The 21647-nt window shown below is 41.9% G+C and overlaps 1 protein-coding gene across 1 annotated transcript in view; it reads right to left on the bottom strand.

Annotated features, from left to right (window-relative positions):
• Nucleotides 1-602: 602 nt before the first annotated feature.
• CHD9NB (CHD9 neighbor) overlaps nucleotides 603-21647 on the bottom strand; it is a 77943-nt gene continuing 56898 nt past the window's right edge. The window contains exon 3 of the transcript XR_010124462.1: nucleotides 603-2369. The gene's annotated coding sequence lies outside the window, so the exon portion shown is untranslated. The remainder of the gene's footprint in view (nucleotides 2370-21647) is intronic.

Genomic DNA, 21647 nt, shown 5'->3' on the forward strand with positions numbered 1-21647 from the left:
TGTCGATGGTCTTTACATTTTTGTATGTTTTTGCAGTGGCTGGTACTGGTTTTTCCTTTCCATATTTGGTGCTTCCTTCAGGAGCTCTTCTAGAGCAGGCCTGGTGGTGACAAAATCCCTCAGCATTTGCTTGTCTTTAAAGAATTTTGTTTCTCCTTCACTTATGAAGCTTAATGTGGCTGGATATGAAATTCTGGGTTGAAAAATATTTTCTTTAAGAATGTTGAATGTTGGCACCCACTCTCTTCTGGCTTGTAGGTTTTCTTCAGAGAGATCTGCTGTTAGTTTGATGGGCTTCCCTTTGTGGGTAACCTGACCTTTCTCTCTGGCTGCCCTTAATATTTTTTCCTTCATTTCAACCTTGGTGAATCTGACGATTATGTGTCTTGGGGTTGCTCTCTTTGTGGTGTTCTCTGTATTTCCTGAATTTGAATATTGGCTTGTCTTGCTAGGTTGGGAAAGTTCTCTTGATAACATCATGAAGTGTGTTTCCCAACTTGGTTCCATTCTCTCCGTCACTTTCAGGTACACCAATCAGACATAGATTTGGTCTCTTCACATAGACCCATATTTTTTAAGGCTTTGTTCATTCCTTTTCATTCTTTTTTCTCTAGTCTTGTCTTCACACTTTATTTCATTAAGTTGATCTGCAATCTCTGATATCTTTTCTTCTGCTTGATTGATTCGGCTATTGATACTTGTGTATGCTTCACGAAGTTCTTGTGCTGTGTTTTTCAGCTCCATCAGGCCATTTATTTTCTTCTCTAAACTGGTTATTCTAGTTAGCAATTCATCTAACCTTTATTCAAGGTTCTTAGCCTCCTTGTATTGGGTTAGAATATGCTCCTTTAGCTCAGGAGGAGCTTGTTATTACCCACCTTCAGAAGCCTACTTCTGTCAATTCATCAAACTCATTCTCCATCCAGTTTTGTTCCCTTCCTGGTGAGGAGTTGAAGCATTCTGGTTTTTGGAATTTTCAGCCTTTTTGTGCTGGTTTTTCTTCATCTTCGTAGATTTGCCTACCTTTGGTCTTTGATGTTGGTGACCTTTTGATGGGGTTTTTGAGTGGTTGTTTTTTTTTTATGATGTTGATGCTATTGCCTCCTGTTCGTTAGTTTTCTTTCTAACAGGCCCCTCTTCTGCAGATCTGCTGGAGTTTGCTGGAGGTCCACTCCAGACCCTGTTTGCCTGGGTATCACCAGCGGAGGCTGCAGAACAGCAAAGATTGCTCCCTTCTCCTTCCTCTGTAAGCTTCATCCCAGAGGGGCACCTGCCAGATGCCAGCCTGAGCTCCCCTGTATGAGGTGTCTGTCGACCCCTACTGGGAGGTGTCTCCCTGTCAGGAGGCACAGGGGTCAGGGACCCACTTGAGGAGGCAATGTGTCCCTTAACAGAGCTGGAGCGCTGTGCTGGGAGGTCCGCTGCTCACTTCAGAGCCAGCAGGGAGGAACATTTAAGTCTGCTGAAGCTGCGCCCACAGCTGCCCCTTCCCACAGGTGCTCTGTCCCAGGGAGATGGGAGTTTTATCTATAAGCTCCTGACTGGGGCTGCTGCCTTTTTTTCAGAGATGCCCTGCCTAGAGAAGAGGAACATAGGGAGGCAGTCTGGCTACAGCACCTTCGCGTCGCTGTGGTGGGTTCCAACCAGTCCGAACTTCCCAGGGGCTTTGTTTACACTGTGAGGGGAAAACCACCTACTCAAGTCTCAGTAATGGCAGACACCCCTCCCCACACCAAGCTCAAGCCTCCTAGGTGGACTTCAAACTGATGTGCTGGCGGCAAGAATTTCAAGCCAGTGTATCTTAGCTTGCTGGGCCATGTGGAGGTGGGATCTGCTGAGCAAGACCACTCGGCTCCCTGGCTTCTGCCCCCTTTCCAGGGGAGTGAACGGTTCTGTCTCGCTGGCATTCCAGGCGCCACTGGAGTATGAAAAGAAACTCCTGCAGCTAGCTCGGTGTCTGCCCAAATGGCCACCCAGCTTTGTGTTTGAAACCCAGGGCCCTGGTTGTGTAGACACCCAAGAGAATCTCCTGGTCTCTGGGTTGTGAAGACTGTGGGAAAAGCATAGCATCTGGGCTGGAATACATGGTTCCTCAAGGCACAATCCCTCACGGCTTCCATTGGTTAGGGGAGGGAGTTCCCCGACACCTTGCGCTTCCCGGGTGAGGTGACACCCCACCCTGCTTCGACTCGCCCTCTGTGGGCTGCACCCACTGTCTAAGCAGTCCCAGTGAGATAAGCCAGCTACCTCAGTTGGAAATGCAGAAATCACCCACCTTCTGCGTTGGTCTCTCAGGGAGCTGCAGACCTGAGCTGTTCCTATTCGGCCATCTTGCCCGGGAATCAACAGCAAGATCTTTAACAAAAGCACTAAAATGAGAAAAAAAAGAAAAAGAAAAAGAAAAAGCACTAAATAGACATGAAAAGAACCTGTGTTTACAGTATGAGAGCTAAAACAAGAAGATAGTATGTTGCCTTATTCAACTTTACCTGGGAACATGCATGTACATTGAGCAACTCAGTTTTTTCACTTCTCTGCAAATGTCCATGAGTGACCACAAAATTGCCAGAGGTATTCATTTAAGGGCTACAAATAACTTTTAGAGAGTAGGCGAATTCTTGAATGCAGAATCCATAAATCAAGAAAATTGACTGTATAATAATGTATTTAATCTTTACACCAACCCTATAACTTAAGTATTACTATTATCCTCATTTCATAGATAAGGAAACTGAGGCACAGAGAGACTAAGCAATGTGCTCTATGTGCAGTTTTAATTCAAATTCACTGACCTGGTTTTGTTTCTTTTTAAAACTAAATAAGTCACTGCTTGGTATTTAGTGTAGGGGCTTTTTTGTTTGTTTGTTTGTTTAAGAGATCAATTCAAAAAAAAAATAGCATGGCCCTAGGTTTTGGATGGGAGGAAGGATCTGGGGACCTCAAATTTTTCAGGCCTTTTAATCAGGCCAGGTTGGAGAACAAACAAGCAGAAGATATAGCAGACACTATCAGTGCTAACCCAAGTCCATCCCTACATGCTCCCTCCTGGCTGTAAGAGGGCAAAGCCTCCGTGTGACTCTGTGCTGAGGATAATGCCTCCTCCTCCATCCCAGGGGATGAATCTCAATTAATATAGGCAGATCTGAACACTTCCATTTCCCTAACCAAACTAGTTTAGGCAAGAGCACGTGTTGCCATTCTAGCCAATGATAAGCAAAGGAAAATGCACTGCAGGACTTCAGGGAAAGGTTTTCCCTTCTAGAAGAAATATCTGAGAAGAAACAGTTTCTTCTCCTGCCTCTGGATGTCACTGTATGAGAGCATGATACTGGGAACCACTGTAGCCATCTCATGACCATGAGGAGACAAGCTAGAATGACAGAGCTGAAAGATGTATCCTAGAATATGTCAATGAAGTACAGAATTAAACAGTCCTAAAGACACTCTGCCTCCAGCCCTTTGGCCATCTGACATAATGAACTCCTACCTGTTTAAGCTGCTTTTAGTTGGATTTTGATTCATAGAAATTTTAGGTGTCCTAATGGATGCATAAATTTTGCTTGGAGCCAGGCGCGGTGGCTCACACTTATTAATCCCAGCACTTTGGGAGGCCAAGGCGGGAGGATCACCTGAGGTTAGGAGTTCGAGACCAGCCTGGCCAACATGGTGAAACCCCGTCTCTATTAAAAATACAAAAAAAAGTTAGCCAGGCATAGTGGCAGTTGCCTCTAATCCCAGCTACTCTGGAGGCTGAGGCAGGAGAATCACTTGAACCTGGGAGGCGGAGGTTGCAGTGAGCCAAGATCATGCCATTGCACTCCAGCCTGGGCGACAAGAGACTTTCTTGGGAAAAAAAATTGCTTGGAAATTCATTAGAATGGAGAACTGGATGTCATTAAGTCACAGAAATTGTATAGACAGAAACACAAAGAGATTGAACCCTATTTAAGAAGAGCAATGTACTGATTGCTAAGAGCTGCTGAGAGGACACAAATGGCCAAGGAAACTTTTCCTACTCAGAAACAGTTTATAATCTAGTTTGCTGAGAAAACCAAACACAGCCATTTCAAGAATTTATGTGCAGAGAAACAGTAACTTCCATTTAATTCCACCAGTGTTAATTCATGCAATACATATGGTAGGGGGTGTGTTGATGGATTAAACATACTCTCTATCCTCAACAATCTTTTGGAGAAAATTAGACTGACAGGTAATTATAATTCAAGAAAAATTGTGGAAAGATGTTCTGGGAGAAAGATAAGTGAGCGAGTAATTTCTTTTGACAGAACCAGGAAAGCCTCATGTCTCTCCACTTAAAATTCTTCAGTGGTTTCCAATTGCTTTTCATTCATTCAGCTAATATTTCTTCGGCAATTACTTTAGGGAAGCACTGGTCTAGGTGCTAGGGACACACCAATGTGCAAACAAAGTCCCTGTTCTCATGAGCTTACATTTTAATAGGAGGGAGATATACAATTAACAAATGAGTCAATATCTATTATGTCAAGGTGGTAAGTGTTCCTGAGAAAAAGTAGGGTACAAAGAGTGGGGTGCTAGGTTTTAGGGTGCTATTTTGTTTAATTTTTATTTTTAGTTCCGGGGTCCATGTGCAGGATGTGCAGGTTTGCTACACAGGTAAACGTGCGCCTTGGTAACTATTTTTCCTACTGCTCTCCCTCCCCCCGCCCCACCCACAACAGGCCCCAGTGTGTGTTGTTCCCCTCCATAAGTCCATATGTTCTCATTATTCAGCTCCCACTTAGAAGTGAGAAAATGCAGTGTTTGTTTTCTGGTCCTGTGTTAGTTTGCTGAGGATAATGGCTTACAGCTTCATCCATGACCCTGCAAAGAACATGATCTCATTCATTTTTATGGCTACATAGTATTCCATGGTGTATATGTACCATATTTTCTTTATCCAGTCTATTGTTGGTGGGCATTTGAGTTGATTCTATGTCTTTGCTATTATGAATAGTGCTGCAATGAACATACGTATGCATGTATCTTTGCAATAGAATGATTTATATTCCCTTGGATACATACCCAGTAATGAGATTGCTAGATCAAATGGTATTTCTGGTTCTAGATCTTTGAGGAATCACCACACTGTCTTCCATAATGGTTGAACTAATTTGTATGCCCACCAACAGCATAAAAGCATTTCTGTTTCTCCACAACCTCACCAGCATCTGTTTAATAACTGTCATTCTGACTGGCATGAGATGGTATCTCATTGTGGTTTTGATTTGCATTTCTCTAATGATCGGTGATGTTGAGCGTTTTTTCATAGTTTGTTGGCTTCATGGATGTCTTCTTTTGAGAAGTGTCTGTTCATTGCCTTTGCTCACTTTTTAATGGGGTGGTTTGTTGTTGTTTTTTTCTAGTAAATTTGTTTGAGTTCCTTGTAGATTCTGGATATTAGACCTTTGCCAGATGGATAGATTAAAAAAATTTTCTCCCACTCTCTAGGTTGCCTGTTCACTCTGATGATAGTTTATTTTGCTGTGCAGAAGCTCCTGAGTTTAATTAGATCCCACTTGTCAATTTTTGCTTTTGTTGCAATTGCTTTCAGCAATTTTAAACATGATGGTGAGAAGCTGCCATTTGAGCAGACAGCTGAAGGAAGTCAAAAGTGAGCCACGTGTGGATATCTGGGGAAAGTGTTCCAGGCAGGAGGAACAGTAAGTGCTAAGGCCCTGAGGCAGACAATTCCTGGCATGCTACAGGAACAGAAGCAGGTCTGTTCATGGAACAGCATGAAGGATGGGAAATCTGTGGCGGGTGAGATCAGAAAAGCAGTCATGGGCAGAGCCAAATTTACCATGAGGTTAATGAAGCTGTGACAATGTGCTCAGAAAGTCATAATCTGCTATAATCTGCAAAAGTAAGATATTTATTTTCAGCTTCACAAAGTGGCTCACACCAGTAGTCCCAACACTTTGGGAGGCTGGGGCAGGAGAATTGCTCGAGGCCTGGAGTTCAAGACTAGCCTGGGCAACATAGTGAGACCCCCATCTCTACCAAAAATGTAAAAATTAGCTGGGTATAGTGGTGCACACCTGTAGTCCCAGCTACTCAGGAGGCTGAGATGGGAGGATCCCTTAAGCCTAGGAGGTCGAGACCGCAGTGAGCCATGTTCATGCCACTGCACTCCAACCTGAGCCACAGAGCAAGACCTTGTCTCAAAAAAAAAAAAAAAAAAAGATATTTTAGCCACAATCAGTTAAAAAATACTGTTTCTTTCCACTCTGCCTTCCCCATCATGTTTCTCTTCATGCTGTGTCTTTAGAGAAGCTGCACATATTTGGGAAACCAGGCTAAGAGGAAATTCTATTGGTGATATATCTGGTCTGGGTTCAGGCGTATATGATATATTTATGTGGATCACGGTCACTTCCATGACTAGCTGTCTTTCCGTAGGAGTAGCTCCCAGGATAACTTCTGTAGCTCAGCACCCAGAATAGTGACCCAAAGATGCAGGGCCAGATGTCCAGTGGGAATAAAAATTCATTCTACAGAGCCCTGGCCTGGAATTCTGTGAGGAGTAGAGAGTAGAGAAGCAACATGGTATTAAATCCACAGAACCGGAAGTTGTCTTTAGAAAATTTTCCCAACATCTGATGTGCAAACTCATAAGTAGAAGTTTCACTTCTCATTGAAATTTAATCAAAATGGAAGTTCTCTCCCATCAGGAATATGCCCAAGACTGCAGAGACTACAATGATAAACGCACCTCTGTTGATGGAATCTCAAGAAATAGAGTTTATCAGGCAAAGGCGCAAACCAGAGGCAGTGCTACAAACAGCAAGTCTATCTGTGTGCAAAGCCACCTACCATCAATAATAAAAAACAAATTTCAAACAATCATCCTAGAGGAAAAACTGAATTATCTTGCTATTCTCTCTATTGAACATGATGTTATAATATCATTGTCCTATGGAGAGGCAATCAGAGAGTATGCAGACAAAGAATGTAGGGGGACTGTAACAGAGGGGGTTCTCAGGTAGTTCATTAATAAAAAACGTTGCATTCTTTTTCTGGATTTTGTGAGGTTTCTGGTATTTGTCAGCTTTTCAGCTTTTGTAATGTGTGGTGAGTTCTTTCCTCATGCTAAAAATATATTCACTTTCAAACATTACTTTGTACTTTTAATTTTGTTGTATTTTTCTTAAAGAAGGCCCCCAAATTGTTTCAGCTTCAGGTCTCAGAAAGCCTGGGTCTTCCCCGAGTCAGAACCATTTTGAAGGCTTATGAAGCATGGTGCCAGAAGCCCTGGGACAGTTCAGTGGTGATTCCTAGATCTGGGGACTTCATAGACCAGTAACATTTCCAAAAAAAAAAATTTTTGTTTTTGCTTTTATTTTTGTTTGAGACAGAGTTTCACTCTGTTGCCCAGGCTGGAGTGCGGTGGCATGATCTCAGCTCACTGCAACCTCTGCCTCCCGGGTTCAAGTGATTCCCCTGCTTCAGCCTCCAGAGTAGGTGGGATTATAGGCACGCACCACCACACTAATTTTTGTATTTTCAGTAGAGACAGGGTTTCACCATGTTGGCCAGGCTGGTCTCGAACTCCTGACCTCAGGTAATCCACCTGCCTCGGCCTCCCAAAGTGCTGGGATTACAGGCGTGAGCCACTATGCCCGGCCTCCAAAAAAATTTGTTTTCAAGGGACCAATATTTGATTGCTAAATGTAAAAGTAAAAAGCCAGATAAATGAACACTTAAACCAACCATGTCTATAGTGTTGATGGTTTTTCTTTAATAGTTCTTACATAGAAATATACTGAAATATTTACAGATAAAATTAAACAATGTCAGAGCTAAGTAAAGTGGCTCATGCCTGTAATACCGGCACTTTGGGAAGCCGAGGTGAAAGGATCACTTGAGTCCAAGAGTTCTAGACTAGCTTGAGCAACATAGCAAGACCCTAACTCTACAAAAAGTAAAAATAAATTTGAGCATGGTGACACATATCTGTAGTCCCAGCTACTCAGGAAGCTGAGGAGGGAGGATCGCTTGAGGCCAAGAGTTAAGGCTGTAGTGAGCCATGATTACACTATTGCACTCCAGCCCAGGTGATAGAGCAAGACCTTGTCCCTAAAAAAATTAAAATTAAAAACTAATGTGTACACTTCATTTTAAACTAATCTAACAGGGGAAGGGGGGATGGGAAGGAAGTTAGTTGAAACAAGATGGGTCATCTGTTGATAATTGTGGATATTGTGTGCTAGGTTCATGGGAGTTCATTACACTACTCTACTTTTGTAAATGTTACCTTTCATAATGAAAGGTAAAAATAGCCTGATCTAACATATCCATAATTTCATAAAAGACATATGAGCACTCTAAACATCGGGAGGCCATAAAGTACCATCCATTATAGTGAATAAGTTTAACCTGGTGAAGCACTATAGTGTACTTATTTTTGTTTTGCTATTTCACTGTCAATCCACAGAAATTCATTTTGATCTGTTCAGGAATAATCTGTGTGGGCATGGGGTCAAATAGTCAGCTTACTCTCAAATGATTCAGAAAAAAAAGTTATATGAATTGTACTTCCAATTCATTGTAAGTTTATGGTGTGTGTGTGTGTGTGTGTGTGTGTGTGTGTGTGTGTAGCAGATCTGGGGTTGAATCTTGTGCTTTTCGTATACACATTCACATTACTATGTATGTTACATAACCTGCCTGCATCCTCAGTTTCTTTACCTGAAAAGTAGGTTTAATAATATATACTTCGGCCAAGGGTGGTGGCTCATGCCTGTAATCTCAGTACTTTGGGAGGCCAAGGCAAGAGGATCACTTAAGGCCAGGAGTTCAAGACCAGTCTGGGCAACATAGCAAGACCCCATCACATCAAAAAAAATTGTAATTAGTTGGGTGTGGTGGCACACACCTGTAGTCCTAGTTACTTGGGAGGCTGAGGCAGGAGGATCACTTGAGCCCAGGAGTTTGAGGCTACAGTGAGCTATGATCACGTCACTGTACTCCAGCCTGGGTGACAGAGAGAGATCCTGTCTCTAAAAAAAATAATAAAATAATAATATGTACTTCACACAGTTTAAGAATTAAGTAAAACAAGAACTCCTTTTGCACAACGTGTACATCCTACATTTTGCTCTGTTGCCCAGGCTGAAGTGCACTAGTGTGATCAAAGCTCACTGCAACCTCATTCCAGGCTCAAGTGATCCTCCCACCTCAGCCTCCCAAAGTGCTGGGATTACAAGTGTGCATCACTATGTCAGGCCATTGTCTTTTTTTAAAAGCTTAAGTTTTGGCCAGGTGCAGTGGCTCATGCCTGTAATCCCAGCACTCTGGGAGGCCGAGGTGGGTGGATCACCTGAGGTCAGGAGTTCAAGACCAGCATGGCCAACATGGCCAAACCCCATCTCTACTAAAAAATACAAAAATTAGCTGGGCATGGAGGCACATGCCTATAATCCCAGCTACTCTGGAGGCCAGGGCTGGACAATCACTTGAACCCAGGAGGTGGAGGTTGCCATAAGCCGAGATCGCACCACGCACTCCAGCCTGGGCGACAGAGTGAGACTCCATCTCAAAAAAATAAATAAATAGATAAATAAATAAAGCTTGAGTTTTGAATGCATTTCCTGCACAATTGATGGTAGAAGCATGAATTGGTACGACCCCTACAAAGGACAATTTTGCAATACCTTCTCAAATTATACACACCTTTGCCTATGGCCCAACAATCCCAGTTCCAGAAATTTATTCTGTAACAATCTTGCATACATGTGAAATGACAAATGCACAAGGTATTCATTGTAGTATCTTGCTTTTAATTACAAACACTGGAAACACCTTTAATGTTCATCTATAGACTAATTAAATTACGCTATCTTCATACAATGCAGCTGTGAGAAAGAACCAGGAAATTGTGTACTAATATGAAAAGATCCCACTGGGCAGAGCGGCTCACGCCTGTAATCCCAGCACTTTGGAAAGCCGAGGCAGGCAGATCACCTGAGGTTGGGAGTTTGAGACCAGCCTGACCAGCACGGAGAAACCCCGTCTCCACTAAAAGTACAGAAATTAGCCGGGCATGGTGGTGCATGCCTGTAATCCTAGCTACTCAGGAGGCTGAGGCAGGAGAATCACTTGAACCCGGGAGGCGAGGTTGCGGTGAGCCGAGATCGCACCATTGCACTCCAGCCTGGGCAATAAGAGCGAGACTCCTTCTCAAAACAAAAAAAAAGAAAAGAAAAGACCCCTAATATAAATTGTTTAGTGAAATACATAGGATGTACAACATGTATATAATTTGCTAATTTAGGGTTACAAAAAGGAAGGAAAAATAAGAATATGTATTTGTTTAAATAAAATGTAAGAACATGTAATAAACTAATAAAAGAGGTTCTTGTTTTTGTTGTTTGATTTTAAGAAATGGGAACTTGGGAGATGATGACTAAGGTTGAGACATTTTGCTATATAGTTATTTATGTTTTTATTTTAAATTGTATAAATGCATTCAAAACTTAAGCTTAAAAAAAAAAGGCCTAGCATGGTGACTCACACCTGTAATCCTAGCACTTTGGGAAGCTGAGGTGGGAGAGTCCCTAGAGCCCAGGAATGAGGCTGCAGTGAGCTATGATCATGCTACTGCACTTCAGCCTGGGCAACACAGCAAGACCCTGTCTCAAAAAACAAAAAAAAAAGACAATGTGTGTAAAAAGAACATTCATGGCACATGGTACAAAAATAAATGGAAGTCATTATGATACTTACTCTTACTGCCATCATCTTAATAGCATTATCCTGTCAACCTGTACTGTCCAATACAGGGGCCACCCAGCCAGATGTCACTATTCAGCATCTGAAATGCGGCCAGTCCAAATAAAGATGTGCTGTCAGGGAAAAACACATCCCCAGTATTGAATACTTGGATGAAAAAACTGTAAAATATCACAGAAGCCATTTTTACATTGATTACATGTTTAACTGAAAATATTTTTGGTAGAATAATAACTACAATATTATTACAATTAATTTCACCTGTTTCTTTTTACTTTTTTTAATGTGCCCACTAGAAAATGCTAAATTGCCTGTGAGGCTCACTATGTGGCTTGTACTGCATTTCTATTAGACAGTACTGCCTTTTTCCATCACATACTGGAACTCATACATGAGAGATACTTCATCTATATTTGTTAAGGCAGTGAGTGAATAAATATCCTGTAACAATCTTATAGTGTTTGATAAGAACACACAGAAGATTTAGTGCTGTTCAGATTGCTTCTTTTTTTTTTTTTTTTTTTTTTTTTTTAGATGGAATCTCACTCTGTCGCCCAGGCTGGAGTGCAGTGGCCCAATCTCAGCTCACTGAAACCTCCACCTCCCTGGCTCAAGCAATTCTCCTGCCTCAGCCCCCCACCCCCCACCTGGAGTAGCTGGAACTACAAGCTCCCACAACCACGCCTAATTTTTGTATTTTTAGTAGAGACAGGGTTTCATTATGTTGGCCAGGCTGTTCTTGAACTCCTGGCATGATGTGATCCGCCCGCCTTGGCCTCCCAAAGTGCTGGGATTACAGGCATGAGCCACCACACTCGGTACAGATTGCTTCTTTACATTACCCATGAAACTGGAACCAAATTCTCCTCTTTGTCAGGGCCACCTAGTTGCTGTCATCATAGGTATACATATGCAACTTTAACAAATTTCAATGTTCTCTCAATTACAATCAGCAATTACCCAGTATGAAGCTTACGTGTTCACTTCTTTCACACCGGATTGTTTGGAGTTGTTGAAACACAGCTGCCAGTAGAAAATGTTTACCTTCCTCTAGAGGTTTGTGAAAGCAGAAAGCACTTGCAGAATCCCCTCCAGAAAAATATTTTATTGTTCAGTTCAGAAAATGAATCCATCTTATAAAACTCACAGTCACCACACACATTACCACACTGCAGAGTCACATGGTGTAGAAGAAAGAACACCAGCTTTGGAGTCAGATCTGAATTCAAATTTGGGCTCTGTATTAGTTTGCTAGGGCTGCTGGAACAAAGTACCACAAATTCAGTGGCTTAGACAACAAAAATGTATTGTCTCCCAGTGCTGGAGGTTAGAAGCTCAAAATCACCGGGTACAGTGGCTCACACTTATAATCCCAACACTTTGGGAGGACCAGGCAGGAGGCCCACCCAAGGCCAAGAGTTCAAGACCAGCCTAGGCAACATAGCAAGACCTCATCTCTACAAAAAAAATTTTTTTTTAATTAGCCAGGCATGGTGGTGTGCACCTGCAGTCCCAGCTACTTGAGAGGTTGAGGTGAAAGGATCACTTGAACTCAAGAGTTTGACATTACCATGAGCTATGATCACACCACTACACCCCAGCCTGGGCGACAGAGAGAGGCCCTATCTCTAAAAAAAATTTAAATAAAATTTAAAACTTAAAAAGAAGTTCAAAATCAAGATGTTGGTGGGTTGGTTCCTTCTGAGGGCTATGAGGGAAGATTCTGTTCTAGGCCTTTCTCCTTAGCTCACCAATGACCATCTTCTTCCTGTGTCTCTCCACATCATCTTCCCCCATGCATGTCTGTTTCCAAATTTCCCCTCTTTATGAAGACACCAGTAACATTAGATTAGGACTCATATTTAATGACTTCATTTTAACTTGATTACGTCTGTAAAGACCCTGTCTCCACATAAGGGCACATTCTGAGGTCCTGGGGGTTAGAACTTCAACACATGAATTGGGAAACACCATTCAGCCCATAGTAGTCTCCATCCTTACCAGCTGGGTGACCTCACTAAACTTCTCTGAGCCTCAGTTTCTTCGTCTGTAGAATGAGGATAATAATAGGTTCCTGCTAAACTTGCATTGAGAATGGGAGATTATATATGTAAAGCAGTTAGTTAAGCGGATAACCCTAGGACTGCTGGTGTCATCTTCACCACCACTTGGAGACTTCCTGTTTGAAAATGAAGCCAACTGCACTCCAACCTGGGCAATAGAGAGAGACCCCGTCTCAAAAAAAAAAAGAAAGAGAATTTTGCCGGGCATGGTGGCTCATACCTGTAATCCCAGCACTTTGGGAGGCTGAGGCGGGTGGATCATGAGGTCAGGAGATGGAGACCATCCTGGCTAACACGGTGAAACCCCATCTCTACTAAAAAATACCAAAAAATTAGCTGGACGTGGTGGAGGCACCTGTAGTCCCAGCTACTCAGAAGGCTGAGGCAGGAGAATGGCGTGAACCCGGGAGGTGGAGCTTGCAATGAGCCAAGCTTGTGCCACTGCACTCCAGCCTAGGCAACAGAGAGAGACTCCGTCTAAAGAATAAGAGAGAGAGAACTTACAAAGTAGCTATTATGCCCATTTCGCAGGTATAGGAGCAGCCTAGATTACTTAGCAGAAAAGCAAGTATTGTATATCATCATACCTTTCTGACTACAAAGAGCATCTTGCCCCATTATTAAACCCTGCTGATCTCAGGGCATTGTGGCAGCTTCCTGAAACAGAAGCTTTGTTGTGAGTATCCAAAGCATTCTGAAAACACCCTGAAAGATACAAAATGCTCTACAAATGCAAGACACCGTATAAAACCAAAAATGGACTTCTCAGATCATTATGTAGCATCCCTATTGGAACTGGTGACCCTTAAATTCTCTCACAGGCCTGAAATTCTATTATTCTATAGGCATAAAGTATATAACTCTAAAGAAAAATCCTGTAACCTATTAAATCCTGCTTCTCCAGGATACTTTCACTTGTAAGCAACAATGATTTCAACAATAGAAGGGATTTATCAGCTCCTATAATGAAAAGATCTAAAAGTAGATTGTAGCCAGGCACGGTGGCTCACATCTGTAATCCTAGGACTTTGTGGGGACAAAGCAGAAGGATTGCTTGAGCTCAGCAGTTCAAGACCAGCCTGGGCAACATGGCAAGACCCTGCCTCTACAAAAAAAATTAAAAATGAGCTGAGTGTGGTGGCATGTACCTGTGGTCCCAGCTACTTGGAAGGCTGAGGCAGGAGGATCACTTGAGCCCAAGAGGTTGTGGCAACAATGAGCTGTGATCATGCCACTGCACTTCAGCCTGGGTGACAGAGTGAGACGCTGTCTCAGAAACAAATTAATTAAGTAATTAATTAAAAGTGAATTTCCACCAAGATCCAGTTTCCTTCTGTCTCTCAGTTCTGCTTTCTACAGTTCAATTTCATCCTAAGACTAGGTTTCCTGTCTGTTTGCAGGCTGCAAACCTGCCTCTTCATACACAACCAAATTTTTTTAAAAAGTCTTTTCCTAGAATCCCCTGAAAGCATCCTGAGATTCATTCTGATTGGACAGTGTTAGGTAACATGCTCACCTCTGTACCAATCACTATGAAATGAAAATCAGGATGAAATGTAGTGGTTGGCTTAGTGGGTCATGTACTATACCAGGGGAACCTAGCAAGGAGCCTTTGACATCAAAATTGCCAAGTAGAAATGAGGGGCTGTTAGAAAGAGGGAAGGAAAAGATGCTCAAAAAGCATTCAACATGTGTCTACTGTGTCTCTTTGTGTCCCTATGTGTCCACTATGAAGCCTTTAGGTTTTAGCCCTTCCTATCCCACATATCTGATTTGCAACTGGTTTGGAGCTTCCAGAACACCCTGATCCAGCCCCTAATTAGCTCGATTGCACCATATTTTACCATCTAGATTTCTGTTCACTGAGCACATCAATCCTCCACTTACTTATTTATGATTCAAATTAGTAAGACCCTTTCAATAGCTTAAATCTCTCCACTGAACAAGCTTGTCTGTTATCTGGAAATATATGGTCACATGAACTTATTCAAAACACAACATTTTCTCATTATAATGAGACATGATTATTAATGGCAGAGTGCCCATCAGAAATGAAACTAATCCTTCATTTTGTTCAAAATAAATGTGCTCAAAAAGGTACAGAGACAGTAAAATTAATTTCAGAGTAATCAATTCCTGCATTCTAAATGAACATAATTATGTAATCATTAAATTATTTAATGGGCTTCATTAAGCTTATTTCTGGCTTGGGTGTCACATTTTTTATCCCAATTAGCTCAAGTGCTAAAATTAATTCTTTATTACTGGTAAGAGCACTAATCCAAGTCAGGATGAACATAGCTGGGGTCTGCTCAGCTCAACCTGGAGACCAAGATAGGTCGCCCTCACCCTAACAATGGGGTTCACAGTGTCAGTACAAATATAGCCAACCAAGGTTCGAAGAAATAGCACAGACAGATCCATGGCAAATGTCTGATCTGTTTCCAATCAAACAGGACACTGCTGGATTCAACTGGGTGTCCCATAGAAAGCCTATTAAAAAAAAGACTCCCCCAGAGGAAACCTACATGGAAGCCACATCAATGCTGTCACCAAGAATGGGCCTAAGCATTATTTAGAACAGGAGAAATCTGGGTGTCTCACAAACCTGTGTTCAAATCTCAGTTTTGCTAGTAGTAAACTATGGGATCCAAAGCAGTTTATGCAACCTCTCTGAGCCTCTGTTTCCTCATCTGTAAATGGGGATGATGAAGTAAGTAATTATTTCTGAGTTGTTTGCAAGGATTAGCAATAATGTGAGACCAATGGCATAGAATAGAGAACCCAGAAATAAGGCCACACACCTACAACTATCTGATCTTTGACAAAGCTGACCAAAGAATGCAATGGGGAAAGGACTCCCTATTCAATAAATGGTACTGGGATAACTGGCTAGCCATATGCAGAAGACTGACACTGCACCCCTTCCTGACACCAGATACAAAAATTAACTCAAGATGGATTAAAGACTTAAATAGTCTTATAGTTTTAAGACTATTTAAAACTATTAAAGATTTAAATAGTTTTATAGTTTTAGTAAAAGCTAAAACTGTAAAACCCTGGAAGACAAAACCATTCTGGACATAGGAAATGGCAAAGATTTAATGATAAAGACACCAAAAGCAATAGCAAAAAAGCAAAATTTGACCAATGGGATCTAATTGAACTTAAGAGCTTCTGCACAGCAAAAGAAACTATCAACAGAGTAAACAGACAATTTAGAGAATGAGAGAAAAATTTTGCAAACTATGCATCTGACAAAGGTTTGATATCCAGCATCTATAAGAAACTTAAACAAATTTACAGGAGGAAAACAAACAACCCCATTAAAAATGGGCAAAGGACATAAACAGACACTTCTCAAAAAGAGACATACGTGCAGCCAACAAGCGTATTAAGAAAAGTTCAATATCACTGATTATTAGAGAAATGCAAATGAAAACCACAGTGAGATACCATCTCACACTAGTCAGAATGGCTATTACTAAAAAGCCAAAAAATAGATGCTGGTGAGGTTGCGGGGAAAAGGGAATGCTTCTACACTGTTGACGGCAGTGTAAATTAATTCAACCATTGTGGAAAGCAGTGTGGTGGTCCTTCAAAAAGCTGAAAACAGAACCACCATTCAACCCAGCATACCCTTTGGGTATATATCCAAAGGAATATAAGTCATTCTGCCATAAAAACATATGCACACAAAATGTTCATTGGAGCACTATTCACAATAGCAAAGGCATGGAATCAACCTAAATGCCCATCAATGGAAGATCAGATAAAGAAAATGTGGTACAGCTGTACCTTGGAATACTATGCAGCCATAAAAAATGAGACTATGTCCTTTTCAGGAACATGAATGGAGCCGGAGGCCATTATCCATAGCAAACTAATGCATGAACAGAAAACCAAATACTGCATGTTCTCACTTGTAAGTGGGAGCTAAATGATGAGAACACATGGACACAAAGAAGGGAACAACAGATACTGGCGCCTGCTTGAGGGTGGAGAGTGGGAGGAGGGAAAGGATCAGAAAAAATAACTATTGGGTACTAGGCTTAGTACCTGGGTGACAAAATAATCTGTGCAACAAAGCCCTGTGACACAAGCTGACTATAGAACAAACCTGCACATGTGCCCCTGAACCTAAAATAAAAGTTTAAAAAGTAAAAAAGCTTTTGAAAGGATTAGCAATAATGTGTAGGGTGTCTGGCATATAGTATTCACTCAACAAGTGATAGTTGTTATTATTCTTGTGATCACAATCAGATATCCACAGATTTAATCTTCACAGATGCTAAGACTAAGACACAGACTAACTTTTTCAGTATGATAAACCCCATAAATAGCAAGGGAGTCTAAGTGGCAGTGTTGTAAAAGAAGAGATATTCTCCCCGCAAAAAAAGAAATTCTCTTAAAAAGACATTATAGGTGTGAGCACAGTGGCTCACACCTGTAACCCCAACACTTTGGGACGCCCAGGCAGGAGAGGATCACTTGAGCCCAGAAATTTGAGATCATCCTGGGCAACATAGGGAGACCCCTGTCTCTACGAAAATTGTTTTTAAAAAATTAGCTGGACATGGTTGTACAAGCCTGTAGTCCCAGCTACCTGGGAGGTTGAGATGGGAGGATCACTTGAGCCCAAGGGGTAGAAGCTGCAGTGAGCTATGATCACACCACTGCACTCCAGCCTGAGCAGCAGAGTGAGACCCAGTCTCAAAAAAAAAAAAAAAAAAGAGAAGACATTATATAACAGAGATTTTATAACTTCAAAAGGAGAGAAACTGTAGAGCTTGAACATGGGGTGTACAACAACCAATGAGCAGATAAAGAAAATGTGGCGCATATAACACCATGGAATACTATTCAGCCATAAAAAAGAATGAAATAATGTCTTTTGCAGCAACTTGGGTGGAGCTGGAGGCCATTATTCTAAGTGAAGTAACCCAGGAATAGAAAAACCAAATACTGCATGTTCTCACTTATAAGTGGGAGCTAAGCTATGAGTACACAAAGGCATACAGAGTGGTATAATGAACACTAGAGACTCAGAATGGGGAGGGTGAGAGGGGGTTGAGGGATAAAAAACTAGATATTGAGTACAATGTGCACTACTCGGGTGACAGGTGCACTAAAATCTTAGACTTCACCACCATACAATTCATCCATGTAACCAGAACTACTCGTACTCTCAAAAGCTATTGAAATTTTTAAAAATTAAAAAAAAATCAAATACCACGTGTTCTCACTTTAAGTGGGACCTAAACACTGAGTACATATGGACAAACAGATGGCAACAGTAGACACCAGGGACTGCAAAAGGGAGGAGGATGGGAGGTGCAAGCATTGAAAGATTATCCATCAGGCGATATAGTGAAGCCATCTCTACTAAAAATATAAAAATTGGCTGGCCATGGTGGCAGGTGCCTGTAATCCCAGCTACTCGGGAGGCTGAGGCAGGAGAATTGCTTGAACCCAGGAGGTGGAGGTTGCAGTGAGCCAAGATCATGCCACTAAACTCCAGCCTGGGCAACAGAGTGAGACTCCATCTCAAAAAAAAAAAGAAAGAAAGAAAAAAAAAGAAAGAAAGAAAGAAAGAGAAAGAAAGAATTACCCATCAGACACAATGTTCACATTTGGGCAATGGGTACACAAGAAGCCCAGCCCAGTCCCCACCAGTGCGCAATATACCCATGTAACAAACATGCAATGTACCCCTAATTTTAAAATAAAACAAGTTAAAAAAAAAAGAATATGGGGTCTAGAGGCAAACTGCCTGTATTCAAATAAAACAACCAATTTCTAGCCACGCGACTTGGGACAAGAAAATTTCTCAAAGCCTTGATTATCTCATCTAAAATTGAGGATGATAATAGAACTGAGTTGTGATTACTAAATTATATAATATATAGAAAGAGCAACTTACAGTAAACAATACATGTTCTCCATTACAATTACTGTTAATTATTAATAGCAGTAGTAACAAAATGCAGGACACTATCAGACATGTTTCCTAGACTTTAAGAAAATAGAGATTTTAAAATTCAGACAGAAAGATATATTTGATTCATTAATGTAAGCCCTAAAACAAGCTTTTTCATTCATTGAACAAACATTTTTTGGCACCCATTATGTGTCAGACACGGAATTTACATGTGTCACAGGAGAAATATTGCAGAATTTTTCAAGCTTATTGCACTAAATGGCCTTTTATACCAACTAAGTTAGAAAATGTTTCCTAACATGCTCTCAGGAGGTGGTGACAGAAAAAGGTCATGGGGACACTTTCTGGGTGAGAAGCTACCTTCCCTGTTCATACATCAGATCAGCTCCCAGCTCACAGTTAGAAATGCAAATGTGGGGCTCAGTGTCACAGCCAGCGTGGCCTTTCAGTAACTTGACATAGCCACACCAGGGACCAAGCGCCTCTGTGTTCCAGAACAGGCTTTGTTTGTCTTTCCATATTACATCCATTATGGATGTCTAACATTGAAGGGATCCTTCAAAATTAAAATCGCACATAGAAGCTTAAAAAGCAGTAGTTGACCTCTTCTTTCTCTCTCTTTCTTTGTTTTTCTTTTTCTTATTCTTTTTTTTACTATTTTTTGTTTGTATGTTTTTCTTTTTTTTAGACTGTCTCGCTCATGTCTCCCAGGCTGGAGTGCAGTGGTGCAATCTCGGCTCACTGCAACCTCTGCCTCCCAGGTTCAAGTAATTCTCCTGCCTCAACCGCCTGAGTAGTTGGGACTACAGGTGCACACCACCACACCCAGCTAATTTTTGTATTTGTAGTAGAGACAGGGTTTCACCATATTGGCCAGGCTGATCTCAAACTCCTGACCTCAGGTGATCCACCCACCTCAGCCTCCCAAAGTGTTTGGATTACAGGCGTGACCCACTGCCCCCCGGCCCTTTTTTTAATGTTTTAAGAGCCAGAGCTGCTGTTGGAATTCAAATGAGATTCCCTGAATTAAATCAGATGTAGATCTCAGATGGGCTGGTCCATCCTCATTCATCCTCATACTTGGGAGAAGAGCAAGGGCCAGACAGACCTTACCTCACACAGGCTAACCCCTCCACTAACGCCTCTGAGTTCTGAAAGAAAGCTCTTGACCTGGGTTGCCAACAGTCACAGCTACCAACATTAATTAAACAAACATTCTTTAGCAAAGCAGGCACTAAGCACTTCATCCAGTGCATTCCGGATCTTGATGAAGTCCCAGGTTTCTGACCTTTCAGGTGCTCTAATCTTTCCCTGTATGAAAGTTTATTCAAAGCAGATTAGAGCAAGATTTTACAAATTGTTGGTTAGAATCATTATGATCAGAAACCTCTTAGACCAGTGGCTGGACACAGGATTGATGAGGGATCCAGTTCCAGTTCAGGTGCCATCCCTAAAGGTGCAAGCTACAAACCTCGCCAAGTTCATGCAAAAGAGAGGAATGACTCTGAGCTACATATTTTAGCCCAAACTGCATATCTGAAGCTCAGATTGAACATTCAGCAAACTAATTAACAGTCACTAGATTTGCCAATAAAAATCCATTTTTGATACCGTGTGCTAATTAGCAAATCTTTTACTGGTGATCTAGAAAAGCAAGAAGAAATATTGCATCAGCCACCTCTGTCTGGAGTCTGGTTCCATGTGATAGAGTGGTAGCCATTCACTGCAGAGTGTACATGCTGCTCATGTGTCACCTGACCACCAAGTACACTAACTGGCACATGCCTTCTCTCCCACTAATCATGCTAAGGTATTTTGAGGCCCGGCACAGTGGCTCATGCCTGTAATCTCATCACTGTGGGAGCCCAAGGCGGGCGGATCACTTGAGGCCAGGAGATCGAGACCATCCTGGCCAACAAGTTGAAACCCCAACTCTACTAAAAATACAAAAATTAGCCAGGCATGGTGGCATGTGCCTGTAGTCCCAGCTACTCAGGAGACTGAGGCAGGAGAATCACCTGAGCCCAGGAGGTGGAGGTTGCAGTAAGCCAAGATCATGCCACTGCACTACAGTCTGAGCGACAGAGCGAGACTGTCTCAAAAAAAAAAAAAGAGAGAACAAATGAACGTCCTCACTCAAGCCCTTTTTAAGGGTCCTAATTCCATGCATAAGGGAATCACCCTCAATGACATAATCACCTCCGAAAGGCCTCACCACTTAATACTATCACAGTGGCAATTAAGTTTCAAGGCATGAATTTGGGGTGACACATTCAGACCTTAGGACTGGATCACTCAGAATTAGAATACTGTGGTTTTTTTCTCCTTTTCCATTTTTGTATGTAAATACTCTGGCTGCTGGGTGCAGTGGCTCACGCCTGTAATCTCAACACTTTGGGAGGCTGAAGCAGGCAGATCACGAGGTCTGGAGTTTGAGACCAGCCTCACCAACATGGTGAAATCCCATCCCTACTAAAAATACAAAAATTAGCCAGGCATAGTGGCAGGTGCCTGTAATCCTAGCTAATCGAGAGGCTGAAGCAGGAGAATCGCTTGAAATCGGAAGGCGGAGGTTGCAGTGAGCCGAGATTGAGCCACTCCACTCCAGCCTGGGCAACAAGAGCGTAACTCTGTCTTAAAAAAAAAAAAAAAAAAAAACTCTGGCTTATTTTAGACCTGTTCTTATTTGTGCATTTTTTGGTTTTCAGTAAAAAAAAAAAAATCTCCATTGGAGATACTGGCATGTGCCTTTAATTTAAAAATTACATAGATTGCCACTTTTTAAAGTATGGCTGGACATGGTGGCTCACACCTGTAATTCCAACACTTAGAGAGGCTGAGGCAGGAGAATCACTTGAGCCCAGCAGTTCAAAACCAACCTGGGCAACAAA

The sequence above is a fragment of the Pongo pygmaeus genome, chromosome 18 (assembly GCF_028885625.2).
Source record: "Pongo pygmaeus isolate AG05252 chromosome 18, NHGRI_mPonPyg2-v2.0_pri, whole genome shotgun sequence".
In the NCBI taxonomy this organism is placed as follows: Eukaryota; Metazoa; Chordata; class Mammalia; order Primates; family Hominidae; genus Pongo; species Pongo pygmaeus.